At 43.6% G+C, this 25,544-nt stretch overlaps 1 protein-coding gene across 1 annotated transcript in view; it reads right to left on the bottom strand.

Annotated features, from left to right (window-relative positions):
• Positions 1-25,544, bottom strand: part of LOC122544608 (histone H2B) — a 171,985-nt gene that overhangs the window by 117,912 nt on the left and 28,529 nt on the right. The gene's annotated exons all lie outside the window — the stretch shown is intronic.

Raw genomic sequence — 25,544 nt, 5'->3', positions numbered from 1 at the left:
AGGAGGGAAGTAAATCTCTGATGGTGGGGCCCGTTTGTGGGTAGCGGAAATTAATGCAATGTTGACAGAGGTTGGTGGGCTGGAAGGTGAGAACCTAAGGGGTTCTGCCCTTGTTGCATTGAAAGGAGTGGCGTTCAAGGGTGGAGAAGCAGGAAGTGGAAGAAATGCATTGGAGGACATTGACGACCACGTGGGAAGGGAGCCTGTGTTCTCGGAAGAAAGAGGCTGTATCGGATTTTGTAAGGTGGAATCGGTCATCCTGAAAACAGATGCGGCAGAGGCGGAGGGATTTTGAATAAGGGATGGCATTTTTACAGGAGATAGGGTGGAATGAGGTGTAGTCTAGGTAGCTATGTGAGTCGGTGGGCTTGTAGTTGATGCCTGTGTTTAGTCAGTCGCCGCAGATTGAAATGGGGAGGTCCAGGAAGGCGAGGGAGGTGACTGAGATGGTCCAGGTGAATTTGAGATCGGAATGAAAGGTGTTAGTGATGTTGATAAACTGTTTAACCTCCTCGTTGGAACACGAGGTGACACCAATACACTCATCGGTGTAGCTGAGGAACAGATGGGGTGCCTATGTAGCTGATGTACTGTTCCACGAACCCGACAAAGAGGCAGGCATAGCTGGTTCCCATAGGTACCCAGTTGGTTTGGAGGAAGTGAGAATATTGGAAGGAAAAGTTGTTAAGGGTGAAGACGAGTTCTGCTAGGTGGTTGAGGGTGTCAGTGGAAGGGTATGCTTGGGGTGGAGTGAGAGGAAGAAACGGTGGGCTTGGGATGGAGTGAGAGGAAGAAACGGTGGGCTTGGAGACAGTTGTCTTGGTGGATAGATGTGTACAAGGCATGGATGCCCATAGTGTAGATGAGGAGTTGTGGGCCGAGGAAGTGAAAGTCTTGGAGGAGCTGAAAGATGTGGATGATGTCCCGAACATAGGTGGGAACTTCCTGGACTAAGGGGAACAGGACACGGTGTCAAGGTATGCAGAGATGAGTTCAGTGGGACAGAAGCTGGTTGAGACAATGGGCAGACCGGAGAAGTCAGGTCTGTGAATTTTCAGAAGGAGGGAGAATCAGGTGGTGCTGTATTAAAGGATGATGAGTTTGGAGTCTATGGATGGCAGATCGGCAGAAGAGGTGGGTGTCTGGTTGGTCTGGGCGATTATGTTTTGGTGATGGGAGGTGCGGTCGTGGTCGAGGGGTCAGAAGGAGGAGGTGCTTGCATGTTGGTGACTGACTTCAGCGGTGTAGAGGTCAGTGCGCCAAACTGCCACTACCACCCTCCCTTGTCTGCAGGTTTGATAGTGAAGCTGGAGGGAGTGGAGGGATGGACGTTGTGAAGGCGAGAGGTTGGAATGGGTGAGGGGTGTGGACGGGTTGAGGTAGTTGATGTCACGATGGCAGTTAGAAATGAAAAGATCGAGAGTGGGTAACGGGCCTATACAACGTGTCCAGGCGGATGGGGTGTGGTGGAGGCGAGACACAGGCTCCTCGGTGAGTGGGTGAGAGTCTTGATTGAAAAGGTGGGCCTGAAGGTGGAAGCATGGAAGAAACGTTCAAGGTCATGATGCATGTCAAACTCATTAATCCGGGAGCATAGAGGTACGAAGATGAAGGCTTTTCTGAGGACTAAACAATCATTCTCAGTGAAGGGGAGGTGTGGGAGAAGACTGAAAACTAGGCAGGGCTGGGATCTAGGACCTGGGTTGAGTTGTGGTGGCGGAGATAGTCCCTTGAGTGGGCGTGATTATAAGGTCAGGAATGACGTCCAGCACCACATTCTCGACTCTGATCTCCAGGATCTGCAGTTCTCACTTTCTACGAGTTGATTTCAGTCATAAGTCCTTCATCAGGAACGTAGGGGTGGGAGAAAGGGGGCTGAGTGATAAACAGGAAGGGTTGGAGCTGCGGGGTAAGGAGCTGGAAAGGTGATAGGTAGATGCATGTGGGGAATGATATTGATAGATCATTACGGAGGCTGGACTGGATTGGTGAGTATGAAGATTGACAGGTAGAACAATTCAAGAGAGCAGTGCCGAGTTGGGGGTTTGAATCTGAGATGAGTTGACGGGAGTGGAAATGAAAATGCTGAAATCGATTTTGATACTATATGCATCCAAAGGTGGACGATGAGGCATTGTTCTTCCTGTCGTTGGGTGGCTAGGATTTGGGGTTGAGGGAAGCCCTGGAAATGCATGTCCTTGGCAGAGTGGGAGGGGGAGTTGAAGTAGTCAGCCACAGTGCGGTGGAGTTATTTGGTGCTGGTTTCTCAGATATGCTGTCTGAAATGCTTCACGAGTTGGGTCCAGTTGCTTCACTGCAGACGAGACCACATCGAGAGCAACTGACACAGCAGATGAGGTGTTTGGATGTGCAGGGAAATCTCTGGTGTATCAGAAAGGATCCTTTCCGACCTTGGATGGAGGTGAGGGAGGAGGTTTGGCGAAGGTTTTACAGCTCTTGTGGCGGCAAGAGAAGGTGCCAGGAGTGGAGGGTGTGTTGGTGGGGGTCGTGGCCCTATCGATTTAGTCAAGGGTGGAATAATCTCTGCAGAATGCTGATGGAGTGGGGAGGGAAATATATCTCAGGTGTTGGGATCTGACTGGAGATGTCAAAAATATGTGTAGATGGCAAATATCTGGGCATGAATGTACTTGAATAGAGTGTCCATCGTAAAAACCCAGGAAGGGAGACAAGACACTCTGTGAAGCATCAAGCATGTCTGTGTTTAGCTTCGCAGTCCTATAATTAGCTTATTTGCAAATAGAGAAATAGTTGATTAATATGATTGGTTTGTAAATGATTAAAGACAGAATTAAACAAACATATAAAAATGTAAGTTTTCTTTGTTTGGCAGAGACCGCTCTGGAATTTCAGAGGGTTTCTTCCCATCGGTATAATTTTAATAAACTCCACAATGCTGGATGTGAGTTCCTATGAATCACATGAATCATTTGGTTATTCCTCCCAACAGTCAATCACTAATGTTCTACGTCTCATCTCCAGAGCAGTTTATGGAACATCTAAACCTCCACTTTAGTTCCCATTTCCATGTTATACTAATTTTAAACGTCATCAATAGCACTCAAAAATGTATGCATGAGGATATTTTTCCCAACTCTTCTTAGGCGCTACCCGTCCGTTTTATCCCACATTCCACAGACACTGATCCAAACTTTAAGAATATTAACCCCAAACAGTCTTACCACAAATTCAACCCAAACTCTGGGTCAGATATGTTGATGACACCTTTGTAATCATCAAAAACACGGAAATAGGGAATACACACCGGATCATCAACTCCACACTCACAGGAATCCGATTCACGAGAGAAGAAGAAAAGGATAGCCAACTCCCATTCCTAGACGTGATGGTACAGAGAACACCGAACGGAGAATTCACCACGAAGGTATACAGGAAAGCCACACACACAGACCAAGTCCTGAACTATGAAAGCAACCACCCCAACACACACAAACGAAGTTGCATCAAGACACTATTCAATAGGGTCACAACACACTGCAGCACACCAGAACTGCAAAAAGAGGAAGAAGAACACCTATACAATGTATTCGCAAAAAACGGATATCCTCGCAATTTCATCAACAGATGCCTAAGGGAAAGACAACAGAACGAGGACATACCGCAACCCAAAGGACTAGCCACACTACCATACATCAAGAACATCTCCGAAATGACAGCCAGACTACTGCGACCACTAGGACTTATAACAGCACACAAACCAACAGCCACTCTCAGACAACAACTCACCAAAACGAAGGACCTGATACCCAGCATGAGCAAAACTAATGTAGTGTACAAAATCCCATGCAAGGACTGCACAAAACACTACATAGGACAAACAGGAAGACAGCTAACGACCCGCATCCATGAACACCAACTAGCCACGAAACGACACGACCAGCTATCCTTAGTAGCCACACATGCAGATGACAAGCAACATGAATTTGACTGGGACAACACTACCATTGTAGGGCAAAGAACAGCCAGGGAATTCCTAGAAGCATGGCACTCATCCACAAACTCCATCAACAAACACATCGACCTGGATCCAATATACCAGCCACTACAGCGGACAGCTGAAACTGACAACCGGAAGCGGCAGGGACAGGCCACAATAAATGCCGGAGGAAACACCACAGAAGCGTTTCACAGGAGGCTCCCAAGCACTGAGGATGTCACCTAGACAGGGACGAAACGTTTGCAACAAAAACTTCCAGCTCGGCGAACAGAACACAGCAATATTAACCTCACCCGGTACAGCGTTTCACCAGCCAGAATATATTCTGATCTATTTTCTTATTCCTCTCTTGCTTAACACATGGTGCTGCGAATAAATCCCGAGATGACTACATTTGAGCCCCTTCATTTTAATTTCACTCCTCACTTCCTTTTTTCATCTTTTTGGTTATCAACCATTTTGTTCAGTGGTATCTAGCACGCTGACTGGCTGTTCAGCCTCCGTTTGCAGAATGTCCTGCAGAAACTCGGTGTCATCCCTGACCTTTGCACCAGGGAGAGAATATACCAGCCAGGAGTCACGTTCGCATGACAAAAACACCGACCTGTACACTTTACCTTTGAATTCCCTGTCAGTATAGTGCTGCTGCTTGTTTCTACACTTTCTGTGCAACTGTCTTGCTGTGAACTTGCCTGAAGTTGCTTTCCCCTGATATGCCCACCTCCCCGGTATTCGAAATGGTGTGTGTGTTTGTGAGACGGAGGAATGGCCGCAGCGAATATCTGATATTGCTTGCTGTGACTTTTACTTTGTCAGTCACTCATTCCATTTCTACGTGTGTAACCTTCACCTGCGGTGAGATAGCTTCGCTAAACACGCTATCTAGAGCATAATCAGCATCTCGGATACTCCACAATGTGTCTACTTGCAGCTCCAGCTCTGAAAGCTGTTAACCAGTAACTGTACCTAGTCACACATAGAGTCATAGATTCTTAGAAATTAACAGAACATTAACAGACCCTTTGGTCCAACTCGTTCATGCTGACCTGATATCCTAACCTAATCTAGTCCAATTTACCAACACTTGACCCATATGCCTCTACACCCTTCCTGTTCATATACTCACCCAGATGCATTTTAAATGCTGCAATTGTACCAGCCTCCAGCACTTCCTCTGACACCTCATTCCATACATGTACCACCCTCTGTGTAAAAAGGTTGCCCCATATATAACTATTTTCTATTTTCCCCCTCACCCTAAAGCTATGCCCTATTGTTCTCTACTCCTCAACCCCAGGGGAAAAAAAACTCTGTCTATTCATCATATACATGTCCCTCATCATTTTATAAATCTTTATATTTTCACCACTCAGCCTCCGACACTCCAGGGGAAACAGCCCCAGCCTTTTCAGTGTTTCCCTTTAGTGCAAATCATCCAACCCTGGCAACATCCTTGTAAATCTTTTCTGAACCCTTTAAAATTTCACAACATCCTTCCGATAGGAAGGAAACCAGGATTGCACGCAATATTCTAAAGTGGCCAAATCAATGTCCTGTACAGCCACAACAAGTCCGACACTCAATACAGTGACCAATAAAAGAAAGTATACCAAATGCCTTTTTTCACTTCCCTACGTACCTGCAACTCTACTTTGAAGGAACTTTGAACCTGCATTCCAAGGTCTATTTGTTCAGCAATACTGACTAGGACCTTACCATTAAGTATATAAGTTCTGCTCTGATTTATCTTTCCAAAACGCAGCATCTCATATTTATCTAAATTATACTCCATATGCCACTCCTAAGCCCATTAGCCTATCTGATCAAGATGCCATTGTACTCTGAGGTTACCTACGTCGCTGTCCACTACAACTGCAATTTTGGTGTCAACTGCAAACTTACTAATAATACCTCTATTTTCACATCCAAATCATTTACATAAATGCCAAAAAGTAGTCACTGCAGTTATTCAGTAACTCACTGACATTTCAGCAGTTCGCCTGACTCAGTGAATCCCTTCCCCTACACAGAGAGGGTGAACAACTTCTCCCTAGTGTGAAGTGACTGATATAGATCGGGGGGGAAGGGGTGGAGGGGAATTACTAACCTGAACTCATTCCTGCAGAAAGAACATCTGAATAGATTCATGTCATGGACTGAATGAACATGAGGACGACATGTCATCTCACAAAAACAAAACTTGTCAAACACTTCCCACAGATTGAGACTGAAAAACTTATCGCCATTGTAAACCCAAAATTTCTCAGTTGGCTGGATGATTGAGTGAATTATTTTCCAAATTCATCGAGTAAATAAATTGTTCCCTCGATGTATTGGTGCTTCTGCAGGCTGGGCGACTGATTGAATATGCCCAGCACTTTCCACAGTTGTGAACTGTGCAGAAGGTCGCTGATTCAGTGAATGCTCACACTCAGCTTCCACAGTGTGTCTGCCGGTGTACAATGAGTTCAGATAAACGCCTGAACCGTTCCCTGCAGTGGGGACTGGTAAAAAACCTCCCACAAGTGTGAACTCACTCGTTTGTCAACAAGTGAATGAGACAGAGAAGCCCCTACCCACACCAGGACCTAGTGAATGGCCTATCCCCAGGGTGAACTCGCTGAATTGTCTGGAGGTTAGTTGCCAAAGTGAATCTTTTCCTAAATGTACAGCAGATGAATGGCCTCGCCCCAGTGTGAACTCACCACTGTCTACATTCAGGGCAGGAGAAGGCTCTCCCCAGTGTAAATTCTCCAGTGTCTCAGCAGATGGGACTTCTAAGTGAATCCCTTGCCACATTCAAAGCACGAGAATAGTTGTTCCCCATTCTGCGTTTCCAGTTCAACTCAATAAACTTGGGTGTCATGATCTTTGATTTTCATTTCGAAGCATTTGTGTACAACCTTGTCAAATGCTATTTGGAAGTACAGATACACTCTACTGATTCACCCTTGTCTACTCTACTGGTCACATCTTCAAAACATTCCAGAGGATTTGTCAAGCATGATTTACAATTAATGACTTGGACTGATGCTGTCAATGCTTTTCAAATCGTCAATTATGACGTTTTAATAATTGACTAGCATTTTTGCCACCGGTGATGACAGGCTAAATGGTCTACAGTTCCCCGTATTCTCTGTCCCTCCTTTTTTTGAAGTTTGGGATTACATTTTCTACCAGCCAATTCATTGAAACTCTTCCAGCATTATAGAACGATGAAAATGATCAACAATGCAGCTGCTTTTCCCAGAGCCATTATCTTAAGTACTCTAGGTTACAAAGCGGCAGGACCAGCCGAGTTGTCGGGTTTTAATACCATCAATTTCCCCAAACCATTTCCGGAATAATAAAGATTTCATTCAGCTCCTCCTTCATTCTTGACCCTCTATCCCGTAGCACTCATGGAAGGTTATTTGTTTTCTCCTTAATGAAGACAGATTCAAACTATTTTTTTTCAACTGGTTCTGCCAGCTTTCTGTTGTTCGTTAAGAATTCACCTGATTTAAACTGTAAGGAAGATACATTTGTCTGCAGCAGTCCTTCTCTCTTCACATTACTTTAGAACATATTGCAGTCAGTTTTTTTTTTATGTTTTATACAAGCTAACTTTCGCATTCTGTTTTCCCCTTCTGAATTAATTCCTACGTCATCCTCTGCTGAATTTTAATTTCCTCCCAGTCGTCAGGCTTACTGCTTTCTCTGGACAATTTAAATGCGTCCTCTTTGGCTTTAACACTCTGATTTCTTTTGTTAAGCATCATTGAGCCACCATGTTTTAAACTGAGCCAGACAGGAATGCGCAATTGTTGAAGTTCATCCATGTGTTCTTTAAATATCTGCTATTGCTTATCCACCATCCATCCCTTGGCCAGTTTAGCCCAACTAACACATACCCCATACAATCAAAGTTAGCATTAGGTTCAGGACTCTAGATTCAGATTTAAGTGTGTCATTCTCTATGTTAACGAAAAATTCTACCATATTGAGGTCACTCTTCCCCAAAAACCTTCCATTAAATGTTGCTAATTAATCCCCTTACAATTCACAATGCCCAGTCTGGGATGGTTTAGTCGCAGTTGGTTCCTTGACATATTGATTGAGGAAACCATATTTCCTACTATCCAAGAAATCTTGCTCCATCACATTGGTACCAGTTTGTTTCGTTCAATCAATATGTAGATGGATATCATCTAAAATAACTGCTGTACCTTTACAGCATGCAACTCCAATTTCCTGTTTGATAGAGTCCCCAAAATAACAACTACTGATTCGTGTCCTGTATACAACTCACACTAACGTCTTTTTCCTTTTGACATTCCACAGCTCCATCCGAACAGATTCCACATCACCCAGGCTGATGTCTTGCCTTACTATTGTAATATCCTCCTTAACCAGCAATGCTACCCCAACTACCTTTCCTTTTTCTCTACCTTTACAGAAAATTGAACAACCGCGAAAGTTGAGTTCCCATCTTTGGTCATCCTGGAGTCTGGTCTATGTGATCCCAATTAAAACAGATCCATTAATAACTGTTTGCGCAGTTACTTCATCCACCTTACTCTAAATGCTCCTGGATTGAGACCCGGAACGTTAATGGTTCTTTCATTTTACATTTATTGCCCTCGTCAACTTATGATGTAATGTGTCCCTTTTTGATTTTTGTTTTTGGTTTTACATTTTTGGTAAACATTATTAATGTTTACGCTATCACAAGAGATAGCCAAATGTGGATTTCAGGAAGAGGAAACACGAAGTGAGAGACAGAAGGAAAAGCAGGTGAAAGCCAGTCTTAGATGTAATGATTTTCCATGGTAAGCACTGCAGCAGCCCAACACTCAGCACCCAGACAACAGCAGAAACACTGAGACCGAATCAACAGGGCGTGTAAAAGTTGCATCCACCAATAATTGCAAATACTCAGTGTCAAGTTTTAATGATCTCGTATTTTATTTTCAAAATGAATGCAAGGAATTCGAGAGATTTTTTTTTCGAGAACAAAGTGGCATCACCAGAACAAAGATAGGTTCAGAGCACAAAAGAATGTTAGCATCCGTTCAGTGTGAATTAAAGAGGGTTTGACAACAAGTTTAAATTTTAGCTAATCCAAATAATAATAAAACTTTCTTCTGCGAACCCAAGGGCAAAATCTTTTTTTGATATATGTTGCTCAGAAACTCTTTCAACTTGCATGCGTGTTTATTCTGTGTTCCTCCTTCTTTAAATGAAAGGGACTATTTTTCATCCCTCTGCGTCGAGTTACATTTACCCTACGTACAAGAGTACCTACAATATTCCTGCTCCTTTCTCACAGTAGTATTTAACAAGGGCGGAAAGACGCAGGACATCACTTCTGACATAACTTTCGGTCCATTGAGAAAACGTTACTCGGGCCCCTTACAGCTGAAAATATTATTTAATGATCTGGAAATATCTGAGGTAAATGGACAAATAAACAACATTTTCAGCTGCTCTCTGAAGTTGGTCTGGTTCAGTGCATAAATAAAAGTATTCATGCAGCAGCTCAGTAGCTGCAGCATAAACCCAATACCTGAACAATGTCGTCTAGATAAATTTTCACCTTTCCAAAGTACAACATTCTTCTCCATACAGAATACCCGTAAATATAGACCCTAAAATGATGAAATATGAGGAGATTGCAAACATCAAAAGAATTGATTTCCTTCCATTTGTCATCTGTGGATCTTTGGGACTCTCACCGTTGCCATGAGCCCGGAGTCTTCGCCGTGCTCTGCTGGTCCTGATAATGTGTCTGACAGTAAAAGTATTCAGCAGCAGAATCAGCATGAATGGAACCCCGGGTGTTAGAAGGTGATGTAGGAAACCAATCAATATCCATAAATGAGATGTCGCATTGGCGGACGTTATAATACCAAATAGAATGATGTTCGACAAAGCATATTGATCTGTCAACATGAAATACCAGAAAACATTCTTTACACAACTCACAGCGATCACTGTTCCCAATACCACAGCTGCAGTTTTCTCGGTGCAATATTTACATTTCAACTTCTGGCAACAAATTGCCACAAATCGATCAAAAGTAAAAGCCACAGTGAACCAGACAGAGCAATCAGTGGCTGCATAGTTTAGGACTGCATGAATATTACGCACACACAGGTGGAATGCCGCAGGTGGAAAGTCTGTGGAATGTGCCTCAGTATCACGTCTAGGATAATAACTGCAAACTTCTATAAGGTCACACCTCAGCCTCCGACACTCCAGAGAAAACAGCCCAAGCCTGTGCAGCCTCTCCCAAAAGCTCAAATTCTCCAACCCTGGCAACATCCTTGTAAATCTTTTCTGAACCCTTTCAAGTTTCACAGCATCTTTCCGAAAGGAAGGAGACCCGAATTGTACGCAATATTCCTAACCCATGTCCTGTACCGCCACAATATGACCTCTCAACTATTGTACTCAATACTCTGACCAATAAAGGAAAGCATACCAAACGCCTTCTTCGCCATCCTATCTACCAGCGACTACACTTTCAAGGAGCTATGAACCTTCACTCCAAGGTCTCTTTGTACAGCAACACTCCCTAGTACCTTACCATTAAGTGTATAAGTCCTGCCAAGGTTTCCTTTCCCAAAATGCAGCACCTCGCATTTATCTGAATTAAACTCCATCTGACACTTCTCAGCCCATTGGCCCATCTGGTCCAGATCCTGTTGTAATCTGAGGTAACCCTCTTCGCTGTGCACTACACCTCCAATTTTAGTGTCATCTGCAAACTTACTAACTGTACCTCTTATGCTCGCATCCAAAACATTTATGTAAATGACAAAAAGTAGAAGACACAGCTCCCAACTTTGTGGCACTCCACTGGTCACAGGCATCCAATCTGAAAAAACAACTCTCCACCACCACCCTCTGCCTTCTACCTTTGAGCCAGTTCTGTATCCAAATGAGTAGCTCTCCCTGTATTCCATGAGATCTAACCTTGCTAATGAGTCTCCCATGGGGAACCTTGTCGAACACCTTAATGAAGTCCATACAGATCACATCTACTGCTCTATCCTCATCAAACTTCTTTGCTATTTCTTCAAAAAAATTAATCAAGTTTGTGAGGCATGATTTCCCACGCACCAACCCATGTTGACTATCCCTAATCAGTCCTTGCCTTTCCGAAACCATGTACATCCTGTCCCTCAGGATTCCCTCCAAGAACTTGCCCACCACCCAGATCAGGCTCACCGGTCTATAGTTCCCTGGCTTGTGTTTACCACCCTTCTTAAACAGTGGCATCACACTTGCCAACCTCCAGTCTTCCGGCACCTCACCTCGGACTATCGATGATAGAAAGTTCTCAGCAAGAGGCCCAGCAATCACATTTCTAGCTTCCCACAGAGTTCTCGGGTACAACTGATCAGGTCCTGGGTATGTATCCATTTTTATGCATTTCAAGACCACCAGCACTTCCTCCCCTATAATATGGACATTTTGCAAGATGCCACCATCTATTTCCCTACAGTCTATATCTTCCATATCCTTTTTTCACAGTAAATACTGATGCAAAATATTCATTTAGTATCTCCCCCATTTTCTGTGGCTCCACACAACGGCCGCCTTGCTGATCTTTGAGGGGCCCTATTCTCTCCCAAGTTACCCTTTTGTCCTTAATTTATTTGTAAATCCCTTTGGATTCTCCTTAATTCTATTCGCCAAAGCTATCTCATGTCCCTTTTGTGCCCTCCTGATTTCACGCTTAAGAATACTCCTACTGCCTTTATACTCTTCTAAGGATTCACTCGATCTATCTAGTCTATACCCGAGATATGCTTCCTTCTTTTTCTTAACCAAGCCGTCAATTTCTTAAGTCATCCAGCCTTCCCTTTCACCCTGACAGGAATATACTTTTTATGGATTCTTGTTATCTCATTTCTGAAGGCTTCCCATTTCCCAGCCGTCCCTTTACCTGCGAACTTCTGCCTCCAATCAGCTTTCGAAAGTTCTTGCCCAATACCATCAAAATTGGCCTTTCTCCAATTTAGAGCTTCATCTTTTAGATCAGGTCTATCCTTTTCCATCACCATTTTAAATCTAATAGAATTATGGTCTCTGGCCCCAAAGTGCTCCCCCACTGACACCTCAGTCACTGGCCCTGCATTATTTCCCAAGAGTATGTCAAGGTTTGCACCTTCTCTAGTAGGTACATCCATATACTGAATCAGGAAATTGTCTTGTACGCACTTAAGAAATTCCTCTCCATCTAAACCTTTAACACTATGGCAGTCCCAGTCAATGTTTCGAAAGTTAAAATCCCCTACCATAACTACGCTTATATTCTTACAGATAGCTGAGATCTTTTTACAAGTTTGTTTCTCAACTTCCCTCTGACTATTAGGGGGTCTATAGTACAATCCCAATAAAATGATTTTCCCTTTCTTATTTCTCAGTTCCACCCAAATAACTTCCCTGGATGTATTTCCGGGAATATCCTCCTTCAGCACAGCTGTAATGCTATCCCTTACCAAAAATGCCACTCCCCCTCCTCTCTTGCCTCCCTTTCTATCCTTCCCGTAGCATTTGTATCCTGGAACATTAAGCTGCCAGTCCTGCCCATCCCTAAGTCATGTTTCTGTAATTGCTATGGTATCCCAGTCCCATGTTCCTTACCATGCCCTGAGTTCATCTGCCTTCCCTGTTAGGCGCAGCAGGTCAGGCAGCATCCAAGGAGTAGGAGCATCGACGTTTCGGGCATGAGCCCTTCTTCAAGAAACATCGATTCTCCTGCTCCTTGGATGCTGCCTGACCTGCTGCGCTTTTCCAACAACACGTTTTCAGCTCTGATCTCCAGCATCTGCAGTCCTTACTTTCTCCTTCCCTGTTAGGCCCCTTGCATTGAAATAAATAAATGCAGTTTAATTTATTAGTCCTACATTGTCCTTGCCTGCCCTGACTGTTTGACTCACTTCTGTTCTCAACTGTACCAATCTCAGATTGATCTCTTTCCTCACTATCTCCCTGGGTCCCCCCCACCCCCACCCCCCCCCCCCCCCCCACCACACACACACACACACACACACCTTTCTAGTTTAATTCCTCCCAAGCAGTTCTAGCAAGTTTCCCTGCCAGTATATTTGTCCCCTTCCAATTTAGGTGCAATCCGTCCTTCTTATACAGATCACTTCTACCCCAAAAGAGGTTCCAGTGATCCAAAAATGTGAATCCTTCTCCCATACACCAGCTCCTCAGCCATGCATTCAAATGCTCTATCCTCCTATTCCTGCCCTCGTAGCACCGGGAGTAATCCAGATATTACTACCCTTGAGGACCTCCTTTTTAAATTTCTGCCTATCTCTCTTCATAATCTCAACATTTTCCCTTCCTATACCGTTGGTTTCAATGTGGACAATGACCTCTTGCTGACCCCTCTCCACCGTGAGAACATTCTGTACCCTCTCTGAGACATCCTTGATCCTGGCACCAGGGAAGCAACTCACCATTCTGCTTTTTCTATGCTAGCCATAAACACGTCTGTCTGTACCTCGGACTACAGAATCCCTTAACACAATTGATGTCTTGGAAGCCGACGTACCCCTGGTTGCATAGGAGCCAGTCTCAATACCAGAAACTTGGCTGTTCGTGCTATGTTTCCCTGAGAATCCATCACGCCCGACACTTTCCAAAACAGCATACCTGTTTGAAATGGGTATAGCCACAAAAGACTCCTGCCCTAGGTGCCTACCTCTCTTACCCTTCCTGGAGTTAACCCATCTATATGACTGTATCTGAAACTTTCGCCTCTTCCTGTAACTGCCATCCATCACATACTGTTGCTGTTGCAAATTCCTCATTGCTTCTATCTGTCTCTCCAACCGATCCACTCGATCTGATAACATTCGCATCCAACAGCATTTATGGCAGACATAATCCGCAGTAACCCTTGAACTCTCTTTAAACTCCCACATCTGACAAGAAGTACATGTCACTGTAAAGGCCATTTTTGTTCCTTCACAATTTACAGACCCAGAAAATAACACCGTCTTATTCCTCTACAACACACTGCACCAGGTTAAATTAATAGCTATGGCTTATATTTTAAGTTTAATCAAGAGACTTATCTCCAAAAACATATAATCAAGAAAGAACTCACTGTACTCACTAATACAGCCTTTCTCTTGGACAGACTTAAAGTGCATCATGTTATTAAGAAAAGGATATGGCTTGCCATTCATTTGAATTTAGACTTAAATAAAATAAGTAAGCTTCGAAATACAATGCATGAACTTGGATAAGTGGTCAGCCTACATTGGATATTTGTTTTCCCGCAATTAATAAAGTCATCCAAATTTTGCATTGAGATGCAACGAAACTGCGTAGATGTAGATGGGGGAAGGCAGATTAACAGTGATGCAGTATCATGCCTGCAAGTTTTGAAAGAAAAATCTGGAATGTGGCTTGAATATCAAGACGGACAGTACAACAAAATTGGTAAGTAGATACATGGGCACATTAGAATTCATCCAAAACCTGTGACAAGAACTAAAGGAGAACGAGTCTCTTGAAGCATATACTGAGCAGTTGCACATATCACAACTTACTTCAGAGCCTAGTAAGAGAATTCTGTGGGTCTGAACGGCGACAAAACATATCAGTGAGAGGAGCAGATTAAGGTTGCGAGCATATATTTTAGGAGGTTTGTCCGTGTGGGACCATTTCAGAAACCATGTGTCATGAAAGAGGAAAATCAGGAATAATTCATGAAAATAAGTGGAAGAGCTGTCCTAAGAACAACAAAGAAAAAAAATTGCGCAATTGACTAATAGTTGCAAAGAAGTGACAGAGCACAGTATTGTAACGGGAAAATAAGCATTACTGTTTTGTTTGTACAGCGTGTTGTCGGTGTGTAACTGAAGGGACTCGGTGAAGACACTATGTACAAAATACTTTACTCGATTTTCCCACCACCAGGAAAACACCCATGTGAGAAGGAAACCAGTAACACAAGAGGTCCAAAATAAGGTCAGTGCTGACATGAAAAATGTGAAGCAATGGCCTGGAGGTTAAAGACGCTCGCTCTCTCCCTCTCTCTCTCTCTCTCTCTCTCTCTCTCTATATATATATATATATATATATATAACATACACACGCGCGCACACACACACACGAGCTTTAGAATCTCTTCAGTTCAGAGGACTGACTCAGAAAAAGACAAATACAAATAGGGGATTTATAATTCCCTCAGTTTAGAGGAATAAATCAAAGCTGAGCAGCCCCAGTCTGTATACCGTGCACATGTAAATAAAGGGTGTCTTTATGACGGGATACCGGTCTCTGTACAAACATTTCACCAGTGAAGTTATAAAATTTGAAACCCTTCTCATTTGATTAATTGTGTACAACATTGACGTCATTATGAGCCACATTGCCTTATTCTATACATCCAATCCAGTAAACACAAATTCAATTATAGGCAACTCTATGAAGAGCCATAGGTGCTCCCATAATCTTATGATATCAGCCTGAGACCTGCATCGTCTGTCTTTGGATCTTACAATGCTTCTGATAGTTTTGCTCCTTGATATTTGCCAGCTGCATCGCACCATTTACCAATAATCTAAATAGTTGCTTTTCACTAGGAACTCTTTCGAAACTCTGTACTAACTTTCTTTTTGGTAGATTAGGAAGGACAATAATCTCTACAAATTGATTTATGTCTTTAAAATTGACCCTAATAGAAAGTTACTATGATGCATCTGACAAATTGAGAAAATTCTCTCACGTCAGTCTGAGAAATCAAACAACTTTGACTTCCAACTACAGTTTACGATCCCTGTAATGTACATACTGTAAGTGGATTTTGAACTGAAGCTGGATTAAAAAAAAAACATTTTACTGTTTTCACACTAAACACTTTAATTACTAATTATATTTCTTTACTAAAAGACAAATATTTGAATTCCACTGAGGGCGAAAGTTAATCATTTTGCAACTTTATCAAGCCATAACAATGAACTTGTTTAGATTTCACAAACATACCCACATCTTATTCTGTCTCGGTCACTCTTCCAATGATCTTTGGAATTTGTACAAATTACCTATATCAGCATTTAAGTTGCAATTGTTTATCTCTGTCCACCTTGACTTCTCTTTTTATAACCTTTCTCCAGTGGCAATGGTTTGGTTTTGGATGTCATGCTTGCACCATTCATCTCATCCCTTCCCTCATAATACATTGGGTCTCTTCATTACGTGTAAACATTTGCTCAAGGAACTCAACTAACCCTTTCACACTAACTTGTTGTTTGCTTTTCGAATTCTACATTTACCGATCATTTCAATACTGAAGGATCAGACTTTTCCTTCCACGTTTTACTCAATAACAAACTTGGGAATTTAGTTAAATTAGGCTTTAGAACAATGTCCCTTATAAAATGTTTGTGTTTAGAAGTGGCTGTTAAGAGAAATCTGATTAACTTCCCAAAAGATTATTCCTGCGGCCAATCTCAGTTTATCAAGCATATTGACACAAGGATGACAAATCTAGTCATGAGCATCTGCTGTATGTAACGTCACACCTGTTCGGCCATTTTATGCTGGCTAAATAAAAAAAGCCCAAGTGGCCATTTGTCACCTTAGTCATGGAGAGCGGCAACACCAGTTCTGGGTACCGGACCCATGGGGATATTCTTTGGAGTTTAGTTAAGAATAGCATGAAGAGTGGAACATTTAAAGATGCAGAAGACCTTAGCAGTTAGTTACTTGCTGTAATTTTGGAAAAGAACCCAGCACGAAAGTTTAAGGCTTTCGAGCCAAGACAGATAACTTTGAAAGGAGATAAATAGGCTTGCAGAAAAGAAATATTTCACACACGTAAAACAGCCCAAGATGCAGTGCAGAAAACTACAGTAAAAACGTATAAGGAGGCATCTAAAAAAAATTAGGAGAAAGAGGTATTGGAAGAGTAATGCAATTATTTGAAGATTGTTTTGAATGTAATGTATTAGTGATACTATGAGCAGTGCTATAGGAGATCACCGCGATTTAGAGACAGAGTCATCAGACATGGAGATGTCTGCACAGGTGGTCATAATGTTACTTCACGCCCCCGCAGTTTGAAGTGAAATGCGGTGTGGTTGGAGATATAGGCTTGAAAGGTTTAACAGGCGCAGCTGCTAAGTACAGTGAGGGCGATAATCGGGCATGGGATTCCCCTTTCGAAATAAAAAGGGGAGAACTCAGCCCCATTTGCTCTGATTGCTCCAGGAGTGACAAGTTGCGCTGGAAGGCGTTTGGTGGTGGGGGATGACTGCGGTTCTATTAATTGCAAAGTCAGAGAACATCAGAAACTTCAGCACTTGGAATGACAGTAAGACGGGTGAAAAATAGGAAAATCAGCAGAGACAGGGAGATGTAAAGGGAGCGGCTAACTTATACATGAACATGCAGAGAGTTGGGATAAAAGGTTCTTTTTCGGAATGGCAGCCCGTGACAAGTGGTGTCCCGCAGGGTTCAGTGTTGGGGCCGCAGCTGTTCACGTTATATATTAATGATCTGGATGAAGGGACTGGGGGCATTCTAGCGAAGTTTGCCGATGATACAAAGTTAAGTGGACAGGCAGGTAGTACTGAGGAAGTGGGGAGGCTGCAGAAGGATCTAGACAGTTTGGGAGAGTGGTCCAGAAAATGGCTGATGGAATTCAATGTGAACAAAAGCGAGGTTTTGCACTTTGGCAAAAAAGAATAAAAGCATGGATTACTTTCAAAACAGTGAGAAAATTCATAAAGCCAAAGTACAAAGGGATCTGGGAGTGCTAGTCGAGGATTCTCTAAAGGTAAACATGCAGGTTAAGTCCGTGATTAAGAAAGCGAATGCAATGTTGTCATTTATCTCAAGAAGGTTGGAATATAAAAGCACTGTTGTGCTACTGAGACTTTATAAAGCTCTGGTTGGGCCCCATTTGGAGTACTGTGTCCAGTTTTGGTCCCCACACCTCAGGAAGGACATACTGGCACAGGAGCGTGTCCAGCGGAGATTCACACGGATGATCGTCTAAAATACGAGGAAAGGCTGAGGATCCTGGGATTGTATTCATTTGAGTTTAGAAGATTAAGGGGAGATTTAATAGATACTTACAAGATAATACATGGCTTGGAAAGGGTGGACGCTAGGAAATTGTTTCCGTTAGGCGAGGAGACTAGGACCCGTGGACACAGCCTTAGAATTAGAGGGGGTAAATTCAGAACAGAAATGTAGAGACATTTCTTCAGCCAGAGAGTGGTGGGCCTGTGGAATTCATTGCCGCAGAGTTCAGTGGAGTCCAGGACGCTAAATGTCTTCAAGGCAGAGATTGACAAATTCTTGATGTCACAAGGAATTAAGTGCTACGGGGAGAATGCGGGTAAGTGGAGTTGAAATGCCCATCAGCCATGATTGAATGGCGGAGTGGACTCGATGGGCCGAATGGCCTTACATCCACTCCTATGTCTTATGGTCTTATAGAGTGTGAGGAGTCAGTGAAATTGCAAAAGATAGAAGTTTTGCTGAACAAAGAGTTCCTTGACACTGGAGTCGCTAGTAAATAAGATAGTGAAAAAAGCATGAGGTATACATTCCTTTATTGATCAAGGCATTGAGTATAGGAGTTAGGATGTCATGTTGTAGCTGTTCAGGACATTGATTAGGCCGCTTTTGGAAGATAATGTGCAATTCTGGTTTCCTTCCTATAAGAAGGATGTTGTGAAACTTGAAAGTATTCAGAAAAGATTTACAAAGATGTGGCCAGTGTTTGAGGATTTCAGGTGTAGGGAGAGGCTAAATAGGCTGGGACTGTTTTCTCTAGAACGTTGGAGGCTGAGTGGTGACCTTATAGGAGTTTATATAATCAGGCAGGGCATGGATCGGGTCAATATACAAAGTCTTTTTCCTTGGATATGGAGAGCAGAGCTAGAGGGCATAGGTTTACGGTGAGAGGGGCAAGATATAAAAGTGATCTAAGGGGCAACACTTTCACGTAGAACATGATGCATGTATGGAATAAGCTACCAGAGAAAGTGCTGGAAGTTGGTGCAATGAAACGTTTAAAGTCGTCTGGATGGGTATATGGATAGGAAGATTTCAACGGGAAATGGGCCAAGTGATGATACATGGGATGAGATTAATTTAGGATATCTGGTCAGCATGGATGCGTTGGATCAAGATTGCAGTTTCTGTGCTGTACATCACTATGACTCTCTAACATCATTATAGATCGAAAGTGCAAAAAGCATATCAAGAGATAAATTAAGAGAACTGGTTAACACTGAGTGAAAGATCAAGAGGAACAGCTGCAGAAAGAACGAGTGCAAAATGGCCGGGAGATAACTCAGCAGTGAGAATGACCCTATGGTGAGATACGTATAAAGAACATTTTTTACATCAAAGATGAGTTCAAATTGAGACCAAGAAAATCAGCAGTTAGTGTAGGGTGAGAAACGGCGGAAACATTCGCAGAGAGAATCAATGTCGACTCAGAGACATAGAGTAACACCACCAGAGAGAGAGAGTACCAAGTAGTGATGGAGGGTTACATTCCCTGAAAGAATCAGTCAGTAGTGAGAGACCAATGGCAACATTATCAGGGTGTAAATGATGAGTGAGTAATCAAAGTGATTCTCAGGAGGGGCATGGAATGTACAGTAAGAGAACAAGAAGAACCGTTGCAATGATAGAGACAGTAGAATGATACGTCGAGAGCATCATGAGCAAAGACAGTGAGTGCAAATTAAGAGGCGAAGAAGAAGATTATCTGACAGTTTAGGGCAACAACAACTGACATACAGTAACATTATCATTCAAAACAAGGGCAGAGTAACAAAAACAGCGAGACAGATAATGGAGTGAAATAAAAGGAAGCACATCGACTGGAAAAGTGAATGTGAAGTGAGACACCAAGAGGATAAGGAGCACAGAAATTAAACTTAGTTTGAAATGCAACACCAAATTTTTGCAGAGGGAGTGAATGTAGATGGGAAGACTAGGATGAAAGTTGAGCAGCATGAGTCAGTGCATTCCGAGATACCAAAACGAACATCAGCAGACAGTGTCAGTGCAGAGTTTGAGAGGCAGGGTACCAACAACAGAGATCTAGAGTGTGTAATGAGAGAAAGATAAACGCCAGAGAGAGAAAGAGGAAATATATCTTAGAAAGTAAGTATATAGTCTTACCAAGAGGAATATCAGCAGAAAGAGTAAAAAGTCGAATAAGACCTTGACACTGAGAAAGAACAATTGCAGAGGAGACAATGAGTCGCTGTGGTATGGAAAATTTGACAGGCAAGACTATGTCACGTTGAGCTACGGAGAGCCATGAGTCCCAATGAACGATTGAAAACGATCAGAATACAACTTCGGGATGAAGAATGGTGCTAAATATGACAGACTATGAATGTATCCAGAAACTATGGACGTATCCACGCCATCCAAGAGGTGCATGAACAGAATTGTGCCCCAGTGCAATCTTTAACCTCAGCATCTGGCATATCCCTCACTCAACCATTACCATCAAGCCACTGATAAATCTGGTTCAACGGATAGTGCAGGAGGGCATGCCAGGAGTTGCAAAGGCAGCAAATGACAGACAGAAATAAGTGATCACGCAGTCAACACTCAGCAACAGCACAGGCTGCATGCTATTGGGACAACTCTGCCCCTGTAACAGTGTTATGTTGTCCTTGTTTTGTCCGGAGCAGACGCAGTGCGGGTTTCGCAGTCGACCTAACACTCGCCTGATTTTGACGTCACAACGCGGAAGTGACTTTGTCAGTTTCAGAGTGAATCTCCCTCCTCTGGGCAAATCCTCGATCTGGGAGGCAGAGAGAGAGAAGCGGTCAATCTCTTCACTAGCAGCAACTGGAGTAAACCCAGGGAGAGAGCAGACTTTGCAACTCAGGTATGTGTATTAATTACCCGGGTGAGGAGGGACAGAAAGACAGAAATTGGGAAGGGGGAGGGGGAGAGATCTTTTCTGTTTTTACTTTTAAAATGCACACGGTCCCCACAACTAAATACAACAGTGTATGCAATATCCCTCATTGCATCTCCAAGCTGGCTGCAACGGTTTTGCATCCTCTGGTCTTCCTCCGCCTTGTCTCCACCACATTCTGTTTTCTTCCCCCATCCCCAAACCCCCGCCCCGAGGCGTTGATGCTTCCAATCTGACCCTCAAATTTTCGGTTTGACCCTCCATTCTTTCCCGGTTGTCTTTTCTAAGTTTTGATAACTTTCCCAATCCTCTGAGTATAGGAGAAGGAAGGTTATGTTGAGGCTGTGCAGGACATTGGTAAGGTCACTCTTGGAATTCTGGTCTGCACCCCCCCCCCCCCCCCCCCCATTAGGAAAAATGAAGAACAAAGAACAAAGAAAAGTTACATCCCAGGAACATGCCCTTCAGCCCTGCAATCCTGAGCCGATCCAAATCCACTGTCTAAACCTGTCGCCCAATTCCTAAGCATCCCTCGCTCCCCAACTACTCATGCATCTGTCCAGAAGCATCACAAATGAATCTACCGTGCCTGCCTCCACAACCTCTGCTGGGAACGCGTTCCAGGCATCTACCACCCTCTGTGTAAAGATCTTGCTGTGTGTATCCCAGTTAAACTTTTCACCTCTCACCTTGAAAGCTATCTCTATCGACCCTGTCTATACCCTTCATGATTTTGTCGACTTCAATCAGGTTCCCCCCTCAATCTCCTTTTTTCTAATGAAAACAGACCTAACCTAATCAACCTCTCTTCATAGCTATAACCTTCCAATCCAGGCAACAACCTCGTAAACCTTCTCTGCACCCTCTCCAAAGCGTCCACATCCTTTTGGTAATGTTGCGACCAGTACTCTGCACAGCATTCTAAATGCAGCCGAAACAATGTCGTGTACAGTTTTACCTGCCAGCTCTTATACTCAATACCCTATCCGATGAAGGCAGACATACCATATGCCTTCTTGACCACTCCACCGACCTGTGCAGCAACATTCAGGGTACAATGGACCTGAACTCCCAGATCTCTCTGCTTATCAACCTTTCCCAAGGCTCTTCCAATTACTATATAATTTGCTCTAGAATTAGACTTCCCAAAATGCATCACCTCACATTTTCCTGGATTGAACTCCATCTGCCACTTCTCCACACAACTCTATAGTCTATCTATATTCTCCTGTATTCTTTGACAGTCCCCTATGCTTTCTGCTACTCCATCAATCTTCATGTCATCTGCAAACTTGCTGATCATACCAACAGTGCCCACTTCCAGATCATTTATGTATCACAAACAACAGTGGCCCCTGCACTGATCCCTCTGGAACACCACTGGTCAGCTTTATCCATTTCGAGAAACTCCATTCAACTACTACTCTGTCTCCTGTTGCTCAACCAGTTCTTTATCCACCTAGGAAGAACATCCTGCACGCTATGTGACTTCACTTTCTCTATTCGTTCATCAAATGCCTTACTAAAGTCCATGTATATGACATCTATAGCCCTTCCTTCATCTATTAACTCGGTCACTCCCTCAAAGAACTCTATTAAGTTGGTAAGGCACGATCTCCCCCACACAAAACTATGTTGGATATCACTGATAAGCCCATTCTTTTCCAAACATAAATAGATTTATTCCCTCAGTAGCTTCTCCAGTACCTTTCCCACCACTGATGTCAGGGTTATTGGGCTGTAGTTACCTGGAATATCCCTTTTTGTACAGGGGACAATATGAGCAACCCTTCAGTCCTCCAGCACCTCACTTGTGTTTAAGGATGCTACAAAGATAGCTGTCAGGGCCCCAGCTATTTCCTCTCTCGCCTCCCTCAGCAGCCTGGGATAGATCCAATCCGGTCCTGGGGATTTGTCCACATTAATAACCTCTAGCTTACCCAACAGATCTTCCTCATTTATGTCAGCGTGATCCAGAGTTACCAAACTTCTGTCTCTAATCTCAACATTCATCATGTACCCCTCATCAGTGAACACTGATGCAAAGTAATCATTCAGAATCTCACCCATTCTCTCAGGTTCGACACACAGCCTTCCTTCATTATCCTTTAGTGGACCAATCCTTTCCCTAGTTACCCACTTGCTTCTTATATAAGAATTAAATGCTTTGGGATACTCCTTATTTCTGTTCACTATAGCTATTTCATGATCCCTTTTATCCCGCTTGATTCCTCGTTTAAGACTGGTCCCAGTCTCCCGATATTCCTCCAGGGCCTGTTCTTTTCTTAGCTGCCTGGACTTTCTATCCACTTCCCTTTTCATTTTGGCTAGTCATACGATTTCTCCTGTCATCCATGGTTCATGAATCTTGCCTTTCCTATCCTTTGCTTTCAACGGGACATGCTTATCCTGCACTATCTTTAACCTATCTTTGAAAGCCTCCCACATCTCAAATGTGGGCTTCTCTTCAAATAGCTGTGACCAATCCCCACTTCTCAACTCCTGCCTAATTTTGATATAATTGGCCTTGTCCAGTTTAGTAATCTTCCCTTAGGACCACTCTCATCTTTGTCTACGAGTATTCTAAAACTTACAGAATTGTGCTCACTATTCCCAAAGAAACCCCCCACAATGTAACTTCTCCCACCTGGCTCATTTCCCCAATACCAAGTCCAATATTGCCCCTTCCCTCGTCGGATTGTTGACATATTGCTCCAGAAAACTCTCCTGGATGCCTCTTAAAAATTCTGCCCCATCCATTTTGACCCAAAATGTATCCCAGTCAATGTTGGGAAAATTAAAATCTCCCATCACCACCACTCTGTTGCCTTTACATCTTTCCATAATCTGTTTACCTATTTGTTCTTCTACCTCACGATAACTGTTGGGAGGCCTGTAATAAAGCCCCAACAATGTAACGGTACCCTTCTTATTTCTCAGCTCCACCCATAATGCCTCACTACTGCAGCCCTCCATAGTGTCCTCCTTTAGCACAGCAGTGATATTATCCCTGACCAGCAATGCAATTCCTCCCCGCCCCACCCCCCCCCCCCCCCCAACTTTTTACTTCCCTCCCTGTCCTGTCTGAAGCATCTATATCCTGGAACATTTAGTTGCCAATCATGCCCCTCCCTCAAACAAGTCTCTGTGATTGCAATAACACCATACTCCCAGGCACCAATCCAAGCCCGAAGTTCATCTGCCTTACCCACTGTACTCCTTACATTGAAGTACATGCACTTCAGGCCACCAGTTCTTCTGCGTTCATCTGCTCTCTGCCTACTCTTCGCATTATTAATGCTATCTTCATGATCCGTACAGTCTCCAGTTTCCACCTCGCTGTCTTCTCTTCTGGTTCCCTGCCCCCTGCCACATTAGTTTAAAACCTCCCCAACAGCAGTAGCAAAATCTCCCCTTAGGACATTAGTTCCAGTCTGGTTCAGATGTTGACCATCCAATTTATAATAGTCCCACCTTCCCCAGAACCGGTCCACAATGTCCAACAAATCTAAACCCCGCCCTCCTACACCATCCCTCAAGCCATGTATTCATCTGCCTATTCTTTCATTTTCTACGTTGGCTAACAGTGACACTGGTAGTAATTCCGAGATCACTACTTCTGTGGTCCTCCTGTTTAACTTGACTCGTAGCTCCCTGAATTCTGCTTTCAGGACCTCATCTCGATTTTTACTTATATTGTTGGTACCTGTAAGCACCAAAACAACTGGCTGATCACCCTCCCCTTTTAGAATGCTCTGCAGCCGATCGGTGACATCCCTGACCCGAGGCAACATACCATCCAGGAGTCCCATTTTTGGCCACAGAACCGCCTATTTGCTCCCCTTACAACTGAATCCCCTAATACTATGGCCTTACGAGTCTTTTTCTTGCCACGTGCCATGATCTTGGCAACTGCTGCCCTCCCCTGGTGAGCCATCTCCCTCAACAGTATCCAAAATGGTATACCTGTTTTGGAGGGAGATGACAGCAGGGTATACCTGCACTGCCTTCCTACTCTTTTTCTGCCTTTTGGTCACCCATTCACTGTCTCCCTCAGCAATTCTAACCTGCCGTGTGACCAGTTCACTAAACGTGCTATCCATGCTTTCCTCAGCATTGTGGATGCTCCACAGTGAGTCCATCCGCAGCTCCAGAGCCATCATGCGGTCAAACAAGAGCTACAGCTGCACACACGTCTTGCAAGAGTCAGGAACGTCAACCACTTGCCTGAGCTCCCACATCAAGCAAGAGGCACATGCCACGGGTCTGAGGTTCCCTGTCATTGTAAGCCTTAGCATTAAATCAACTAACTAAAACCAAACAATGCACTCAAATATATGAAACAAAAGAAAGAGAAAATAAAAGCTGTAACTTACAGAGTCTTTTTCTTCTGGTTAGCGGAGAAGGGATGGTGCAGGAGGGAGATACTATACGTGTAGTATCTCGGATTTAGCCGCTGCCCAAAATATACTAAGTCCTTACCTTCCCGGCACCCTCCTTGGTCTGTCTCCTGCTGCTCCCAAACAGGAAAAAAGGCTGCGGGCTCCGAAAGTAAGAATTTAAACAGTGTCCTTACCTTCCCTGCACACTCCTGGTCTCACGTCACCTTCGCTCTGTCTCCCATTGCTCCCGGACAGG

Source organism: Chiloscyllium plagiosum, unplaced genomic scaffold (genome assembly GCF_037043375.1).
Source record: "Chiloscyllium plagiosum isolate Xiang-an unplaced genomic scaffold, Cpla_swu_hap1 HiC_scaffold_49, whole genome shotgun sequence".
Lineage (NCBI taxonomy): Eukaryota > Metazoa > Chordata > Chondrichthyes > Orectolobiformes > Hemiscylliidae > Chiloscyllium > Chiloscyllium plagiosum.
Note: the sequence above shows the minus strand (reverse complement) of the source record. Positions and strands in the feature narration are given on the sequence as shown.